Source organism: Melospiza melodia, chromosome 3, assembly GCF_035770615.1.
Source record: "Melospiza melodia melodia isolate bMelMel2 chromosome 3, bMelMel2.pri, whole genome shotgun sequence".
In the NCBI taxonomy this organism is placed as follows: domain Eukaryota; kingdom Metazoa; phylum Chordata; class Aves; order Passeriformes; family Passerellidae; genus Melospiza; species Melospiza melodia.
Genome location: NC_086196.1, coordinates 71,575,453 through 71,593,885, shown reverse-complemented (window position 1 = coordinate 71,593,885; position 18,433 = coordinate 71,575,453).

The window sequence follows — 18,433 nt, the reverse complement described above, 5'->3', positions numbered from 1 at the left end:
TATTTCTAGTCCTTATTTTTAATGAAAAAGGGGTCATTTTGTTAATTCCCACACTCAGTCACTACAGCAGTGTGCAGCTTAACTGAGCCCCAGTTCTCTCTCTCACACACAGAGGCACTCTCAAATACATTTACAGAGCAGCAATTATTGAGAAAGTAGCCAGGGTAAATGTAGGTTGGCATAATAATATAATACAAGTAATTAATCATGAGGTGTAGGATTCATTATGTCAACAAACTAGATGAAACCTCCTTGGGAGGGTGATATAAAACAATATGTAAGAATGATTTCTTTAAAGGGACAGGCAGAGATAATAAATCAAAACTCCATCTGAAAAAGCAACATATTCATAAACCTGGAATATTTGGGACCAGGAAGTGTAGATACAATTACTGCAATATAGAACAGCTTTCAGAGAGTTCTTGTGCAAATGGATTTAATAAATGGTATATCAAAACCATAGACATATTTAACCACATCATATATATGCATAATAAAATATTTTTATATATATTTAATTCTTCCTAAGGACTTGAACACTTTTCTGAAGATTATAGGAAAAATTATAAAAAATGTGAACCCTCCTAAGACTCTACATTTTCAAATAGCAGTGAAAGAAATAAATAACATTGACACACAGCTAGGAAGTGCCATCCCTGTACATGGGCAGGAAGAAGAAGCTGTTTTTTCTATGTAGAAATCACATACAGGACTACGGATTTCTGGCAAAAGTTAGTAATAACTTGTTAGTGAAATAGCAAGTGAGTAGTGAAAATCTTTGGACATAAATGGAGCTCCAAAGTGAGTCTCAGCCTTCAGTGGCCAAAAATAAACCAGTTCTTGGCTGAAAGACATAAGTGTTATTGTGAAATTGATATCCCTCCTTGGCTTATTCCCAGACAATATGTTGCCTTTCTGGGGGCTGATCAATGTGATGGATGTGATGTGTGAAATCCAGGAGGGAGCTCCCCTTTAATCAAACCCACTGTCCTCCACTGATAGGCAGCTGTGGACTAACATGTTCTTCTGCCTTGCTCCCTCTGGCTCCCCTCAGAAATCAGTACGGCCACATCAAAAAGGACGAGAGGGGAGAGAAAAACGAACCGCACACAGGACATGAGAGGGCAGCAATCGAGCGGGGGATTTAGCTGATAAAAAGCTGCAAGCCCGTGATGTCCCAGGCAGGGGCGGTGCGGGGATAGGAGAGGAGAGAGGAGAGAGGAGAGAGGAGAGAGGAGAGAGGAGAGAGGAGAGAGGAGAGAGGAGAGAGGAGAGAGGAGAGAGGAGAGAGGAGAGAGGAGAGAGGAGAGAGGAGAGAGGAGAGAGGAGAGAGGAGAGAGGAGAGAGGAGAGAGGAGAGAGGAGAGGCTCGCTGCCGGGACAGAGCCCTGGTGCTGGGTTACCCCCACATCCCTCCCCTGGCCTCCCCTCTGCCTCAGCATCGATCCCAGCCAGCTCTTTGCACTGCTTCGGGCTAGCACGAAGGTAAAATAATCAGGGCTAAAAATACCTTAAAAGGTTTTTGGCATTGCTTTACTCATTTAGACATGATGTAAGCAGCTGTGCAAAGAATTTTAAACACCGAAAATCTTTTAGCTGAACAGCAATGAAATTGTTAATACTTCCCTAGCATGTGGAATACATTATATTTGTCTATCTTAAAAAGTTAATGTTACAGCATTATTTTTAAAATATGTTTTTAGAGGCTTATTCTTGTAAAGACTTCAGAGATACAAATCTAATTTGGTTAACTTTTTTTACAATTTTCTGTATTATTGTAGTACTTGCATATCTGCTCTTGATGCCAAGATGTCTAATAATTATGTCATATGCCACCAGCTAAGAAAGTCCATCCAGGCCTTCTATGGAAAATTTATACAGTTTTTAAGTTAAACCAAGAAAAAATAACTTTTTCAAAAATGGAGTAAGTAAGGGAGTTTTGCAAATTCAAACATGTTCTTGAATCCAAAGGTGGAGTAGCCAGAGTTAATATATTTTAAAGAATACCCATAATAGGTTGGGAAATAAGAGTTGATCTAGGAAAGACTAGAAATGCAGGCTAACTTTAAGTATGTGAACATCCTTGCAGAGTCTATGCCAGCAGTCATGGACCACATGTTTCAATGCCTTACAAAAATGAGTTTACGGAGAGAGACTGATTTCACTGAATTTGAGCACAGTACTCACTGAAAGTGCAAAGGCTTTGTGTGGTCTAGCCATCTTACTGCCAAGACTTCTACCTGACTGTCAGGTTTTGTAAGTTTGCCATTGCAGCCAGGAGTTGAAAGCCTGAATAAAAACCCAGCAGTGTCAAACCCAGAGCATTAATCTGCTTTTTTCCCCCCTATCCCTTTATGACTAGCACCACACTTCTAATGGGGGACCATGAACATGCAGAAAGGCATCCCTGCAAGATCTACCTTGCTCTTGTACTCTTCTGAGTACCAAAAATATATATTTATTTGTATCAACCAAGACTTTTCCCCATTAGAGAGCAACCAACAATCATTTATGTACAGGTGCATCATAAGAGAATTTAACACTTTATTTTCCTTTCCTTGTTTGAAGTTGCATAAGTGAACCCTTTTCTTTCAGATTCAGGCAAGACTGCACAGCAGCCTTGCACTGAACAGGAAAAAAAAATCAACTAATGCTTTGGGGTAAGTGAAAATATTGAGAAGGCAGAATTTGCCAAGGTACAGTCTTTTAAGATGAAATTTTTAAATAGCACTATAATAAATGTACTATCATCACAGACACACACTTAGAAAATTGCATAGACTAAATATGAAGGACACCTAGCTAGATCTGATGGATTCTATTGCTGTAAAAATACACACATTTTCCAGATGTAGCCACACAGTATTTTCATTTGTATATTTATCCAAAAATTTACTCTCATCCAAAAAATTCAAGGGCCCTAGTTATACCAGTATTTTTTCCAAATCCAGAGTATTTCGGGGTTTTTCTCAGGTCCAGAAAATAACTATTTCATGAGTTTTTTGTAATTCATTAGCAATTTTATTTTAAATTCTTGTTTTGCAAAGGAAAAGACAGTATTCTTGGTGTTCTCTTTTATGTAGTGAAATGTAAAGACTTGTCTGACTACCAAAATGCATCTGCCAAAGTTTAGATCCTCATCTCCTTTCTAAAAATGTCCTTTTCATGGGACAGACTCAATAAAACACTAAGAGGGATTAATGAGTGTAACATTACATTCCTGAATTCCCAGTCCTGCTCTATCTACCTCACCATGTTGGTCCTTGCCTTTGGATTGTCTGTGTCAAGGCCCAGTTCTCATGGTGATGGACACTGATTATCTCAGAGAAGGATAAGAAGCTGAAGATGTCAAGTGGGTCCTCAGTCACACCAGAGACAACCATCTGAAGGATGTGATGTGAAAAATTTCTAGCTTGCAGCCAGTAGTTCCCATGGAATTTTTTAAACTCAGACTGAAATACTGATGGTCTAAGCCTCTGTTTTTTTTTAAAGAAAATCCACAGATGGAAAGACATATTTGTGTCTTCATTCATGTTAAGAGACAACATTTGGAAGTAATTATTTACATCAAAGAAAAGATGCATAAATATTGCCCCCAAATCATAATATTTGCTGAAAGAAAATTTGTTTTGACATCAGTGAACTACACTGTGGTAAACCTCTTACTTTTAATAGTATGCAACACAGTAATATGAGAATGACGTAGCACAGGTATTGAACATTTCAAATGTGCATCAGCTCACTAAAGCAAGTATTTGTTGAATGTCTGTTAGCAGCAATGCTCAAAGTGAGGCTACTACACATTCTTTGGCTATGTCTCCATAATGAAAATCCCTCTAAGTGCATTTTCATGGGAGTCACACTGAAAGATTGCAAGCTCTGATCTCAGCTGGGCCACTGCGGTGAGTCCTGCAGATAATGTCTAATGCACAAAGACCAAAGAATGGGTACACTGCCAAATTCTTATTTGTCCTTCACATGAAGACCATATTGACTGTTTCAAAAACTCTTTGTATGAGCCATTATTTTCAAATTGTTTCCCAACTTATACTGCAATTGAAAATTGGACAGCTCTTCAATTGCTCCAACATTTCAATTGATTACCAATACAGGTTTTCAGAATTAAGAATATTGCTCTATTCTTTTCCACGGCATCATGTTGACTTTGTGTTGTGGTCATTTAAATATTGCTGCACAGTTTGTGCCGGACTCTGGTGTTTAGATAACAGAAGGGAGAATCAATTAGATTTATTATCTCTAAACTGTACAGTAAGTGATAAGACAACCCTACACATAATGTAGCACCCATTTTCAAGGACTTGTGTGGTTGTGCAGTTTTAGTAGTTTAAGTATCACAGCAATTTATAGTGAAATATACAATGAGGGAAAAGATTCTGCTTAAATAGAATCAAAATTATCCCCAAGCAGGAAAAGGGAGAAGAAAGCAGGTGAAAGCCCTCACTCATGAAGGAACTGACTATGGTTGATTACCAAAGTTGAGGTTGCAGCTCTGAGCCAAAAGCTGAGCTAGAGCAACCTTTTGAGTTTTCCTGCCTTCTTTTTGTTCAGAAGTCTGCTTCTTTGGCTCTTACTGTTTTTAGTAGGAGCCTTTGAGTAAAATTACCAAAAGATATGGTAGAAGTGCATTTTAATATCTTTACATCCTTTAACAAATGATCTCCTGCAATTGTTCCAAAGTGAAGTGAAAATAAATTAACTTTCTGCTATCAATAAACTTTAATTCATAATCTGCATGACTGTATTTATGGCAAAAAAAAAAGTAATATGAAATATTTTTTGCTCCTCCACTGGAAAGCAAAAACAGCATTTGTTTTTTCTCAAGTCAGCACTAGGGACTTCCGTTCGTTTGTTCCCAAGGAGATATTCAAATTGATGGGATAGCATTAAGGAAAAGGTCACAAACACAAAGGCTAAAGAGCTTGATCCATCCCCTGAAATCAATGGAAAGTTTCCTGTTGGTTGAGAGCAAGGTTGGGCCCATAGTACTTTAATCTTTGGTCATAATTTTTCAGAGTCAAGTATTCTGCCTTCAATGACTTAGGAAAAAAAAAAAAGTCCATCCTTCTGAATAAACTACTCAAAATCAACTTTTGAAATATCTCCCTGTACAAAATACACACGTGTTCTTCTGTCTGAAGATAAAGTTTCACGAGTCATTTCCATGTCTACTGACTTCCCCTAACATGTTCCCCCATTAATTTTTCCTCCATGATAAAATCTCACTTCTTACTGGTTCAAGGTTTATCATGACTTTCGTGACTCATGCAGCTTATTCAAAAGCTATTGACTCATATACTATTTAGACTGAATTTGTCATATTGTCTTATACCTGGGACATATAAAGAGCCAGTAAATATCCAGGCTGCCAAAGAAACTTGAGGCTCCCTCTGTGTGTAACAAACCCATAGTTTCCTGAGTATTAAGTTCCCCAGTGAGTGTTCATCTGCTGCCCATTCATGACATGTGTTGTCTAAATAACATGTAAGCAGTATTTTACCCCTACAGATATGAGCAATGCAAACTGGGAAAGTATGAATGATGCAAGTTGGGAATGCATGACAGTTTTCTGAAGCTGTAGCATCTCTGCATATTTTATTTGATTATACTTGGCAAGCTATGAATCTGAAAAGTTTAACATTTAGACTAGACACCACTGCAAGAGCCCTAGACTAATCCAGAAAATGGTCCCAGAAATTCAGATGCTGCTGCTTTTCCTCCATAGCTATCACCATGATTGAAGGGAATGGTATTGTGCAGCTGAGGACACCAGTGTTTCCATGTGTTCATCAACCAAAGTCCTGATCAGCTTTAGCTCTAGAAGACTCCAGCATTCTCTGGAAGTATTGGTCTTACCTGGGTAGCTTTAGAGCTCTTTTTAAAGTCTCTTTATTATTTTCTTACTAATATTCTTAATATTCTGCCATTATAATCTGATTGTATTCTTTTTAACTTTTAAACTGCCTCTGCTGTTTTTCTGTGTTTTTAATAGGGACTTTAACAGATATTTCACTAATATAGAAATTTTTGATCATATACCATCCCACAGAGGGCCCCTTAATACCCCCAGAATCCATGGACAGGCCTATTGCAATACAAACAGTAAGTGAAACTTTAAGAAAACCTTACATTGTTATCAATTTTCCTATTTACTTCAAAAGGCAGTGTTCTCCATTTTTCATATGTGGTTGATCAGGTCCTACAGGCACAGGCCCTTAACCACCATCTACCAAGATAGGTTCAGGATTTTCATCACTCTTACTAGATTATAAGCTTAAAGGTGCTACATCCACTATTTCTGCAATAGAGGGTAACTCACTATAAAATGTTCTGATGACAATGCTCATATGAAGTATTTTCAGTTGAAAAGAGATTAGAGAAATTAGAATTATGGAGGTAGAATATCCAGTGTGCTTTATATCACAGCAAAATCTAGGATCAACATAAAGCTAAAAAAATCTTGCTCTTTAAAATATTCGGGCATATTGTAGATGTGTTATATTTCAAAAATCTGTTGTTCTCACTCAAAAGTTTTTGGAAAATAAGTAAAATGCATGAGTTCATTTAGAAGTCTTATTCTATTCTGGGAAATACCAGAAGTAGATTCATATAAAATATTTCCATTGATAATTATTGAATTTTACAATGTTTACATAGTATTAGGACATGGCAAGTCACCATACTTTCAGAAGTCTGTGCCCAGAAAACTAATTTGCTGTTCTGTGTGTCCATTTACAAATCATCCTACAACTTTAGAAGACAGAAAAGCTGTGCTGCCTGGCAACCCCAACTTTTCCTCCAGGGAGATGGCACTGTCACCTCACACAGCCCACATGGGGAGGAACTCTCCCTGAAAGGTAAGGCAGGCATGAAAAAACAGGGAAGAGACAGGGGTGGATGTGGAGGCAAAGGGCACAAAATATCATTATCTAAAGTAGCTGCCAATGAGTGCAAGACCTGTCACAGCTATAGCAAGAAATCTCTCTTCAGCAGCTGAGATCAGCTGCACGCCCACTCTCACCTAGACCTGGCACTCCAAGGGAGTGTGTGAGTGCAGGCACTCACTGCAAGTGAGAAGACGGCTTAACATTTAAACAGGAACATCAAATCCAAGACCCTCTAGGACCTTAGCACCTAGACAGATTTTTTTTTTTAATTAAGTTTCAGATTTAGGTGCATAACATGGCAATGAAGTGGCATACCAGAGTGATATCCTTTTCCAGTTTAACACTGGCAATCCTGTTGGCTGTAAAGAGTCACACGGCAGTATTATGCTGAATCCTTGGAGGTTAGTTCCAATCAGAAAGCATGACCAATAGCAGTAATATAACATCACAAATAAAGTTAATTTGGAACTCTTCAAGCACTGTGCTTTAAAAATATGTTTCTCAAAAGATTTCCAAACACTCTTTTGGAAGTGCTGTACAATGGCATTCTGCATTGCTGCTCTTACCCCTCTAGATTTAAATAGCCTCAACAGCAAGCAGTGTGTTTGCAATGGTTGAAAGTCAGTTGGATCAAGTCAGTTCTCAAGTGAATCGATGTATCCTGATTTATACCACAGTTGATCTGATTAGTCTCATAAGAGAGGCAGCAGCTCTAATAAAAGCCTCACTGGAAAAAAACAGTGCACCTACTTATTGCTATCTTTAATATTTTGTGAAAACAAGAAAGACTTGAAGTAAGCAGCTTTAATGAACCAATTGATTTCCTTTTTTCAAAAATATTAATGAACTGGCTAAAATAAGTAATGTTTTTTTAAAAAATATCAGATTTAAACAACATGCATGATGTTTTCTACATGATCCCAAGTGTTTATATATTAAAAACCAAATTAAAACTGATTAGTTGATAATGACTGCAGATGCTGACCTTTGGAAAGATTTATTAGTCCTGCAAACTGTGAACTGGGCTACCTGCTCATTCTGACCTTGATACAAGAACAGAAACAGCAAATGGTAGATTTAACCCTTGCTGATTCTAAAATAAATTCCTGATAAAAGAAACATCAGTTGTGGTTAAACAGCAGAACTTCAGGCTATTAATGCAAGTCCTTCTTGTTTGATTTTTTTTTTAATGAGGCTATTCATGGGAAATTAATTAATGTCCTCTATCTCCCTGGTTGTTTACTAATAAAAATCTTTTTAGGCCATGCAGAAGGCTTAGTGGAACATTTCATTATATAATCTGTACAGTCACTTTCCATTCACCAGCAAAGCAGGCTGAATGTGTATCATACAAAGATTGTTGTTTTCGCCCTTTGGTTTCATGATCAGTCTCATTCAATGTCCACTGCAGACAGCACAAATATTCCCCTTAACTTCAGTTTGTTCAAGTACAGGCACAGATATGGAGAAAACTGTAACTTAAAAGCAGACATTTATCAAGGTAGAACGTCAATAAGTCTTGTAAATATCTGAGAAAATGATTTAATTACAATTTGGATTTAAATGATGATGATAACTGGAACTGCTTTAGGTTACTTTTTATTTATTTATTGTGACTTCTTTTCGGGAGCCAGTTAATGACTCTTTTAAGCTTACAATTCATGTCTATTGACTTTAATACAACCCATTGCAATACTGATAGATCCTGCCTTCAGCAGCTGCTTTATAGCTTACTAAATTACCAGCTAAACATCAGTTCTTAGTCCTGTGCTTCTAAGCATAAAGAAGCCAAGTCTGGACTATCTGGTAAATGGACGGTGATCAGGCACACCTAGTTACACAAGTTAATATACAAAAAAATGGGGTGAGAAATAGAGAAAGGGGTAGATGAGAACAGGATTTTGGGTTAGGATTTTGTGGGCTTTTTTTTTTCTTTTTTTTTTTCTTTTTTTTTAGCCACCCTGTGATCTACACTGCAATCTGTTTTGTCCGTTGCTTCTGACAGTATCACAGGGAACCTTGCTTGGTGAGATTGATTGGTACCTCCAACTTAGCCATTTCCTTGCAGAATGGCTGCCTTTTTTTGCCTAATGATGTTACATTTGTCCTGCAGATGATGTAGAGCATGCTGCAGAGGATGAACAGCTCTGCTCTGATCACTCCTTACTTGGCAAGTACTCACGCTTCACACCAACACTCCTCAGCACCATTAATAATATATATAGATACCCTTGTCACAGATTTACATTCGGTGATCCGAAATCAGGACAGGAAGGGTGAAGTGTGCGGGGGGTGTGTGGGTGAGGAGGTGATCTGATTTATTGTGAGGAATGTTGGTGAATAAAAAGGAAGTGATCAAATTTATATTAATGTCTTGACCTATATTCTCAGTGCTGCTTTTTTCACTGCTCAACCCCAAAGTGTCTTTCCTTCTGCAAGAGATTTCAAAAAGACTTAAAAAACATGAAGGTTCAGTGTCTTGATATGCATTTACTTGCAGTAAATTCTTTGAAATTACAATGTTGTGCAGTGGTGAGAGCTCCCGGGGAGATTAATTAGTCGTGAAGTAGAAGCCAGGTTCCCAGTCTCTAAAATGGTTCATGCATGATCTGCACATCCACAACTGGATGCACACAGGAAACCAAGCACTGAACACAGTAAAACACAGAATATTGCAGAGTTACCTTGTTTACACACTCACCTGCAGATCCTATGTGTAAGACTTGCTTGAAAGTTCATTAGAGAAAAAGCAGACCTTGGTGTATACCTTACACAGGAAGTGCAATACCAAGCCGTATAGATATGTTGCACAAAGCTGATTAATCAGCAGAACTCAGAAAAGCAGAAATAAGATTTCTTGCAATCTAACTTTAGTGTCTTTTATTTAAGTCTTCCAATAATAAATTCTTTAATGCAATAAAGTTTTCATCCAATTGCTTTCATGGGGAACCTGCTCTGGGAATGAATCACAATGTTGTTAAGAAAAACCTTTCCTGTAAGAATGCCAGCTTTGTTTTTCAGAGGACATTGACCACAGTACTTGTGTGGCATGTGCTAAGTTGTCTACACTTATATACTGATTTCCAAGTAGCTCCATTGAGGTTTGGAGGTCAGGGTGTTAAAGAGTGAAAAACCACAATTTTTTGAATGTCTCTCTTCTGCTGAGTGAAGCGGAGATAATAAAGCTACCTTAGCACTAATGTGATATATAGTGGAATTGCTGTAGTTTTCTGCATCTCTTAATCTGAGAGTTAGAACTGCGTAAATAATAATTTTGTGTCATTTGCATAAATTGTTTCTCAAAATTAATAACTGTGAATCAAAAAGTGGAAAATAGTCAATTTATGGTAAATAGACTGCTTCATTTCTGACTGTTTTTTTTTTTCAAATAAAGTTCAAGTTTGTTGCTATATGAAACATTGCTTCAAAGTGAACAGCTTTGTACAGAAAGCATTGAAATAAAATTATGTACTTTGAAGCATCTGTTTCTGATATTGAAATGGACTATTTTGACCCTTCATTTTAAAGAGAGGTTTCTTATTAGTCTTTAGTTTTTAACAGTAGCAATGGTCAGAAATTGGTACAAATTCACTAAATGTTCCTGGCACCAAGAAGAGATGTTTTTCAGTATAGCAAATGTTCTGATTGTTGTTCTGGTCTACCTGAGCTTCCTTGAACCATGACAATCGTTGAGGAGAGGGTATAGCCACAGAAGAAAACCAAATGATTCTTCTTGTTCTACAGCAGAAAAGACATGACTCAAGCACCATAGTGGAACATGAACCTGCAGTCAATGCAATATTGCAATGAAGCACTAAGGCAAAAAACACCATTATGAGAACTGCCCAGTGACCCAGCAAGTCAAGATCTCTCTCCTACTCACCTCAGATGGCTGGTCAGCAGTAAGTTAATGATATCTTTACATTTCTGAAAAGTATATGCAAATAAGTCATTTACAGTCCATTAAATATATGCTCTTGGTACTTGAAATGCATGTCTTTGTAATGACTTGAGATATACAATCTAAAATCAAATGTGTACAAAACTTTCTTCCACTCTCTGGCTTCTGCCAGATTGTCACTCTTCTGAAAGGATTTGGCAGGAATGACACCATGTTTCCCCAGTTTCAGTTAGTGAAGCCATGGTACTTAGCTACTGACCTTGATTCATTTGCTGCTGTCCTCTTCTATCTGATTTCTAGCTCAGAAGGCCTATCAGTATTTGCAAAATTTAATTTTTCAGATTTTTGATACATGGGGATAAAAGAATATTTATCCCTTAAATATGATTTTGGGTGCATTCATTTGCACTTAGATTTATTGGTGATATTCAACCAACACATTAAGCATAAACTAATACCACAGCTGATTACCATCAAATCAACAAGGCATGCACTAATGCACCATAATGCCTTTTTTGCAGTTATAAAGTTTTCTATAAAATGCTTTAAAATTACTTATGTTAATTTAGTTACAAGGCTAGCATGTACTGAGCAGAAAATTATGTTGTATTAATTTCAGCATTCTCCTCTCTTATTAGCCAATCATATCACTCTTCGTCTTTCCATTTTATAATTATCATTAATTACCAGTTTATAATAAGTTTATTCAGTTAATTCAGTGCTGTTCATGCCCTGAAGCATAAACCAATAATATCATTTGAACTTGCAACTAATTAGAAAATTATACTACCATTAGGTAACTTGTTCTGTAAATTATTTCATCCTTTCAGGTACTCTAAGCTTTTTTTTTTTTTTTTTAATTATGAACAGAGAAGACAGACATTCATGATTAATTCCTTTGAAGTTTGACACATCAAGGTTTTTCATGGGCTTGTTTTGCAACCAAATTTTTACCAGCAATAAGAAAATAGACTAAGCTAGAATCATTGAATCATGGAATTGGTTAGGTTGTAAAAGCCCTTTAAGATCATCAAGTCCAACCATTGACCAAAAGCTGTCAAATCCACCACTAAACCCCATCCCCAAATGCCCCATCAAGATGTCTTTTAAATGCCTCTAAATGATGGTGACTCTGCCACTTCCTCTGGGCAGCCTGTTCAAATGCCTGACAACACTTTTGTGAAGACATCTTTCCCAATATCCAATCTAAACCTGGCACTGTGGAACTTGAGGCTTTTTCTTCTTGCCCTTTACTTACTACTTGCAAGAAGAGACTGACTCCCACTTGCCTGCAGACTCCTTTCAGGCAGTTGTAGAGAGCAATAAGGTCACCCCTGACCCTCCTTTCTCCAGGCTGAATTACTCCAACTGCCTCAGATACTTTTCAAAATACTTGTGCTCCAGACCCTTCACCATCTCCATTGTCCTTCTCTGGACACACTCCAGAGCCTCGATGTGAAATAACCAAAACTAGAAAGTAAGAACCAAATGTGTTACCTACACATTTATATTGTCTGCTTGCATAGCAGGAAAACTCAAAGACACAGACATCTTCAGGTAAAATTTGAGAGTAGAGAATTTCAGGCAACTAAACAGAGTGTTTTATTGAATAATCTTTTCTTGTACACTTTTAAATGGAACTAGAAAATGTCATTGATCAAGTACTGTAAAGGGTCATCTTGTACTGTACAGAAAAGATAGGTTCTCTTCTACCTGTAATTTCTTTATGGAATTTTTAAAGAGATTCTTTAAGAATGACTTCTTACAGTAATTCTGAAATTTGAGCTGGAATTTTGATTATGATTTAACAGCTCAACCTTGTAAAAAATATTTAACAGTAATGCTACTAAATAATATCCCTTTCTGCAGGAACAGTGGTTAAATTCCAGTGCACTTTAGATACAGTTGCAGGTTTTCATATAGATTAATTATACAGTACCTAATTTAAGAAGTAAGACCTGCAGTAGAAGTACTTGTACATTTTTCAGATGATGGAGTGAAATACATTTTCCCTTTTATAAGGAATACTTGAGATCTATTACTCTTAGCTTAGTTAATTCCACAACCATTCCCCAGAAAGTTCACCTAAACATTGCACTTTTAGTACTCCAGATGCAAATAGACATTTTTCCAGTGCTTTAATCCAAGACAGCAGGTTTTTGCACTATTATCCCCAATCTCAAAGCACCCTTGTAGCGCCAAGTCTTAGTGAGGAGGCAGCTGGTCATTCAGTCACTTTAACTAGGACACTCATAAGATGTGCACAGGGATTTAGATATCCCAGAGAGTCTCTTCTCTGTATTTTCTGCTCCTTTAAAAGAAGCATATGTCCAATCTCAGCCACAGCTTTTGGCTTCCATAACCTTAGGTTAGGCACTCCTGTGGCGTTATGTCAGTCTACAGAGTTGCCAATTGCTGCCCTACCATATATGCCATGTGACTCTTCATGATGTTGTCTCACATGTAGGTTGTGGGGCTTCCAAAAGAGTCATTGCTGCTTTGCAAGTAGGCATGGCACAGGTAGGAGCACTGAGAGTAACAAGGCGAGGTGTTTCTTCCTGCTCGTCTTGATGACACGCTTCTAGCCAGCAGGTTCAAACACCTTCCACATCACAAACCTCAAATCACAAAGCCAGTCTTGCAGGACCTGTGGTTTAAATCTGGGCTAACTCATTTGCCATTTCTTATGAAACTAGCTTGTGCCAGCTGTGCTGCTGCTTGATCACACTGCTGCTGGGAAAATTTCCTGGCAGAAGAACCACATAAGGAGTGACAGACATCATCTTGTGCCTCATCATCTTTAGGTGGTATGCCACTATGTTCATACCATGAACAGAGTGCATATGCAGAAGTGTATTTTAATCATAGCCTGAGCAAGTGCAAATCACTTCTGCAGTGTGAATGACCATGAGGCCAGAGCCCTGAACTACATCAGAGAGTGACTTGTTCACAGCATACCTGTGACATCTGAGATCCAGCCTGATCCTCTCAACCTTTCTGTTGTGTCCAATTCCTCCTTTCATAACTCCAGTCATAGCTACTTTCATAGCATCCAGTGACAGGATGATCACTCTCTTATGTGCTCTTGACATCATAGAAACAGTCACACTGATTAGGACCAGTAGTTCTTTTGAGTCAGCTTTCTCTGTTGCTAAGAAAAGACTTCAAAGAGAGTAGCAGAAAATTTCAGATGTTCAATTATGGAATAACTGATACTTCACAGTGTTTCTAGCTCTGAATGAGATTTAGATTTTATTTGCTAAATATTTCTTATAAAATGGATTTTTCAACCTGTTCTTCATATTACTACAACCAGTGCAGAGTGATTAAAAATTCTGATCTCACACAGATGGTTACAAAACACAGTTTTGATTAACCAGAAAATTGTTTTTATCTTTTGTTGCTTGGAATAATAAATCGATGCAGATGAAGTCCATACTGCTGTTTGTTGAAGTGTGAGTCTGATATCACAGACATTCAAAATGTGGAAAATTCAGAACTACTTATATGAGTAAGAATATTTAGCTGTACGCTGGGTCTTTAAGTCCTCACTGCTCGATTTTAAGTATTTGAGATGGTGTCCAGCTGTATCTAACATTTAATTTCTTTTCATATTCACAGACAGTAAACAAATATTTGGAACTAATGTGGCGAGGCATATTAATATTATTAGCTGGCATTTAGAATAATGGAGTCATGATGAAATTCCACAATGGAGAGGGACTCTGAACAAAGATAATCAATTGTCTACAAACTTTATTCCAATATATTACGACTTTCTTACTTAGGTAATAACTCTGAAATCCGTGCTTTAATAATTATTTGATAGTTATATATTGGATGTCATCATGGCTCAGCTGTACTGTGCTACTTCAAATACAACTATCAACAGAAAGCAGGATTTCACTGATGTTGCACTTTTTTCATTATGCACTACATATCACTCATATGCTTACAAGACCATAAAACACAGAACCTTCATTTCCTGCATACTTAATAAGTCAGAAGACAGGCTGAAAAAATAAACACACAGAGAGAATGCTCTATTATGGGGGAAGACTTTCAGGGGTGAAGAGGGTTTTACATGCAGCAGTATTGGTAGTGCTTGGTAGTTCTGAGGTCTTAATGTGGTGTGATTTGAAGAATGTCCAACGAATAATTAGATTTTGTACGCGTCAAACATTTATTTTCTAAAAATATGAGAGCTAGGATGTGAATCTGTAGTTGTGATAGATCATGAATTGCACTGAAAATTCTCTTAGAGTCACTTTACTTTGCAGATCAAACTGATTACTGGCAGATCACACCTATAACCTGTAGTCAGGTGAGTAGACCCTCCTCACTGCAGTAGTCCTGTGGCTTCATGTGAATGCAAATGGCAAGCTTAGACCTACTCTTTAGTTGTGTTGTGTACTCTCACTTTTAATTAATGAGCCATTATTTCATATCAATAATACAAGTGCCGCTGGGTCCTTTCTTATTTAAAACCAATAGGTTTACACACCACACACACACACACACACAAAAAAAAAAAGCTCCCTTTCAAATAGAAAAAACAGATTTCTCAGTTACTCTCAGTACAGTTCTCTGCAGATGGACTTCAGCTCTTTGGAAAATGAGGTGTATTGAAGAAAGGAAACATGTAGCACACAGAGCTCTCACCTAGATAAAAGTCAGCTGTCAATATGTGAGTACAGGGTCTCAGAAAACTAATACCAACTGTAGTCATATGTCATGTACCTTTATTCAGAGTTCTGCACTTCCTGTGATGGGTCAGCTCTGTAGAAAAAATAGTCAGAAAATCAATAAGTAGAGTAAGAAATGAAATAAAAAGTAGATCTTTTTTAGGCAGGGTGTCTTCATCACTGACATATGTAAGCATTTTGTGACTTATACCCTTCTGCTTGCTGCTGAATATGTTTTCTGCATGTAGTGTGAAGACTTTCAATCCCAGAAGAGGAAACCGAGTACAGAATTCACTACAAGGTTATTCTGAACCAATAATATTTCATAGAGTTTTTGTGTGTTTTACACTAAGATCTATCAGAGCATGAGAATGATCTGAGTAAAACTTGCATTTCCACATTACAGAGACTTGAGGGGTAGTGTGGCTCATGAGTCTTCTATTAGTTTGTGACACAAACATTCTCTGATTTACACACTTGAACCATTTTTAGCCATGTTCTGTGCATAAACAATGCTCAGCTGAATCCCTCTCTGCAGAGAGGGGAAATCCACTGACACACTAATCTCTGAAACTGTTAAATTAATTCCTCCCCTCTATTAGTTGTCTCTTAGATGTACTGCATCCCAGATGTCCTAATCCAAGTGATGATAACCAGGGTGTGAAGCAGCACTCCAGCTTCTTGGAGTGACTGGTCCAGCACAGTAATTTACCAGTCCAGCTGGTGAACTCTGCTGAACTGAGCTCTCATCTCTACCCTACAAACATGGAGCTTCAGCCCACCCATCATCACAGGCTTATCTGCAGCCCTCCGCCTTCAGTCTGTGCCTTTCTGAGTGGGCCCTCGTACCTAAGAGATCTGTGTGTGTGGAGGGATTTGTGTGGAGTAGTCTAAGGACCACAAAGGATTTAAAAATATGCATGTATGTAAATGCACTTAAGAAGGAGAGTGTGGATACAATTTATTGTGTGATTTAATTATTCTGACTTGATTGATAAACACAGTTTAGATTTCTATGGGGAATTTTGTTAAAATTTCTCAAAGTCCTTTCCAAATAGTAATGAGATAGAAAAATGTTATTTGTAAAGAAAAATTTATAAAGGAGGAAATTCAAAGATAGGTTAAGTTACTTAATAAAACAGAAATTCACAGCAGAATCAAGACTTGATGCTACATCACTACAATTCAGTCACTCTGGTAATAATGATGTTAGTGCTCCTCGATTTCACTTGAACATTTATTCTATTCTGGCAAATTTCTGGCAGTTTAACTTCTCTGTATTGCTGGAACCTGAGCTTCTTTCTGCACCTGAAGTTTGTCACTGTGGCTAAGAAATTCAGGCATCTTGATGTATTCAGCATCAGTTCATGGGTCTCATAAAGTTTTTCAGTTTTCCAAATGTAGGAATAAGTGGTGCTAAAAAAACCCTATTAATGTTCAATGCCAAAAGGAAGGGATTTTAGTGTTCTTATACAATTTCTTTTTTTTTTCATCTGTCAGTGGTACTGCGATGAACTTTTATGTTGTGGATTAAAATAAAAAATGTAGCTAAACAGATTTTGTTTCTGGGTCCAAGACTTCACAAATATGCCAACTTAAGTGTGTTAGAGAGATGTGTTTCATCACATCCATTTGAAAACCAGTACTATAAAATTTGACAGACATGAAAATAATTAATTTCAGATTGTGGAAAACGGAGAAACAGTAAGTGTCTTAGAATAAGCAGCAGGACAGTGATATCAATTTACTTTTTGTGCATCAAAAGAGAGAGGTGAGCCAAAATCCTAAGCAACGTGTCAAGAACTGAGACACTGGGGATAATTTATGAGAGTACAATCAACCAAAAATAGCTAAATATTTTGATCTTCGATATCCTTCTATTAAAGTATGTTCATTTCCATGCACTATTTAGTTTACAAGTATTGATGGAGTGAATGAGTTTTAAGAAACAGCAGGGGATTTATGGCCTTCTGATTTGTTATCTGGGTCATGAATATAAGAATTTCATTCTAATGTCCTGGAGCCATATCATGCCATTGATTTTTTTTTTTAAGCAGATTTTGCAATTGATTTAAATGGGGAGTTCTGCTTAAAAATCAATGGCACAATATGGCCCTGAGACATTAACGCATTCAGAATATTGACGGAAAAGGAAAATAAAACCTTTTGTCAAAAGCTCTTTCTCTCAAAATATTATCCTTTCCCTAGAAGGCTAAGGCATTCTACTGGATGTTCTAAAATTAAGTATAGACGCTGTTGAAGGCAAGTTAACAATTAGATTTTTTTCCTAAAAAACCATATGACTGTCATCCAACCTTTTAATCAAATAATTGACTAATCACACACTATAGTGCAGCTTCACAATCAAGTCTTCCAACTAAACTCATATCCCCTGACCCACTCCTTGCCACTTTCCTCTGCACTTCACTTCAGAAAATGTTCAGTACAGCCCATTAAGGAACACTTTAATTCAAGAGGGTCTGGCTGATCAAGAAAAATTAAGCTCCTAATAACAGCAAAATCGAAAGAAATTTGGACAAAATGACTCTCCGCATCACAGATTTTGTTTACTAGTGGGTAATTAATTCTCCACATATGTTGGGAACATCTGTCGCAGTGACCTGCCACCGTATCTGCGAAATGACTGCTGTGCAGCTCCTCTGCAGATCATTAGCAATGCTCTGAAAGGAATCTTCCTCTCTCTGCCCCAAATGGCCACTGCTCTCTGGGGTGTCCACATCCCAGGAGCGGCCTAGGTCTCTGTGACCCTGCTCCTCACCTGCCTCCAGCACCTACATCTCCTTCTGAATGATGCAGTGCTCAGAGGAAGATCTGGTGCCTGGTAGAAGGATGTGCAAGTGAGACATTACAAGAAAAATCAGATGGATTTTGTTATCTGCTGCATGGGTTAGCTTCCTTCTCGGCTAAGAAATCATCCTAATT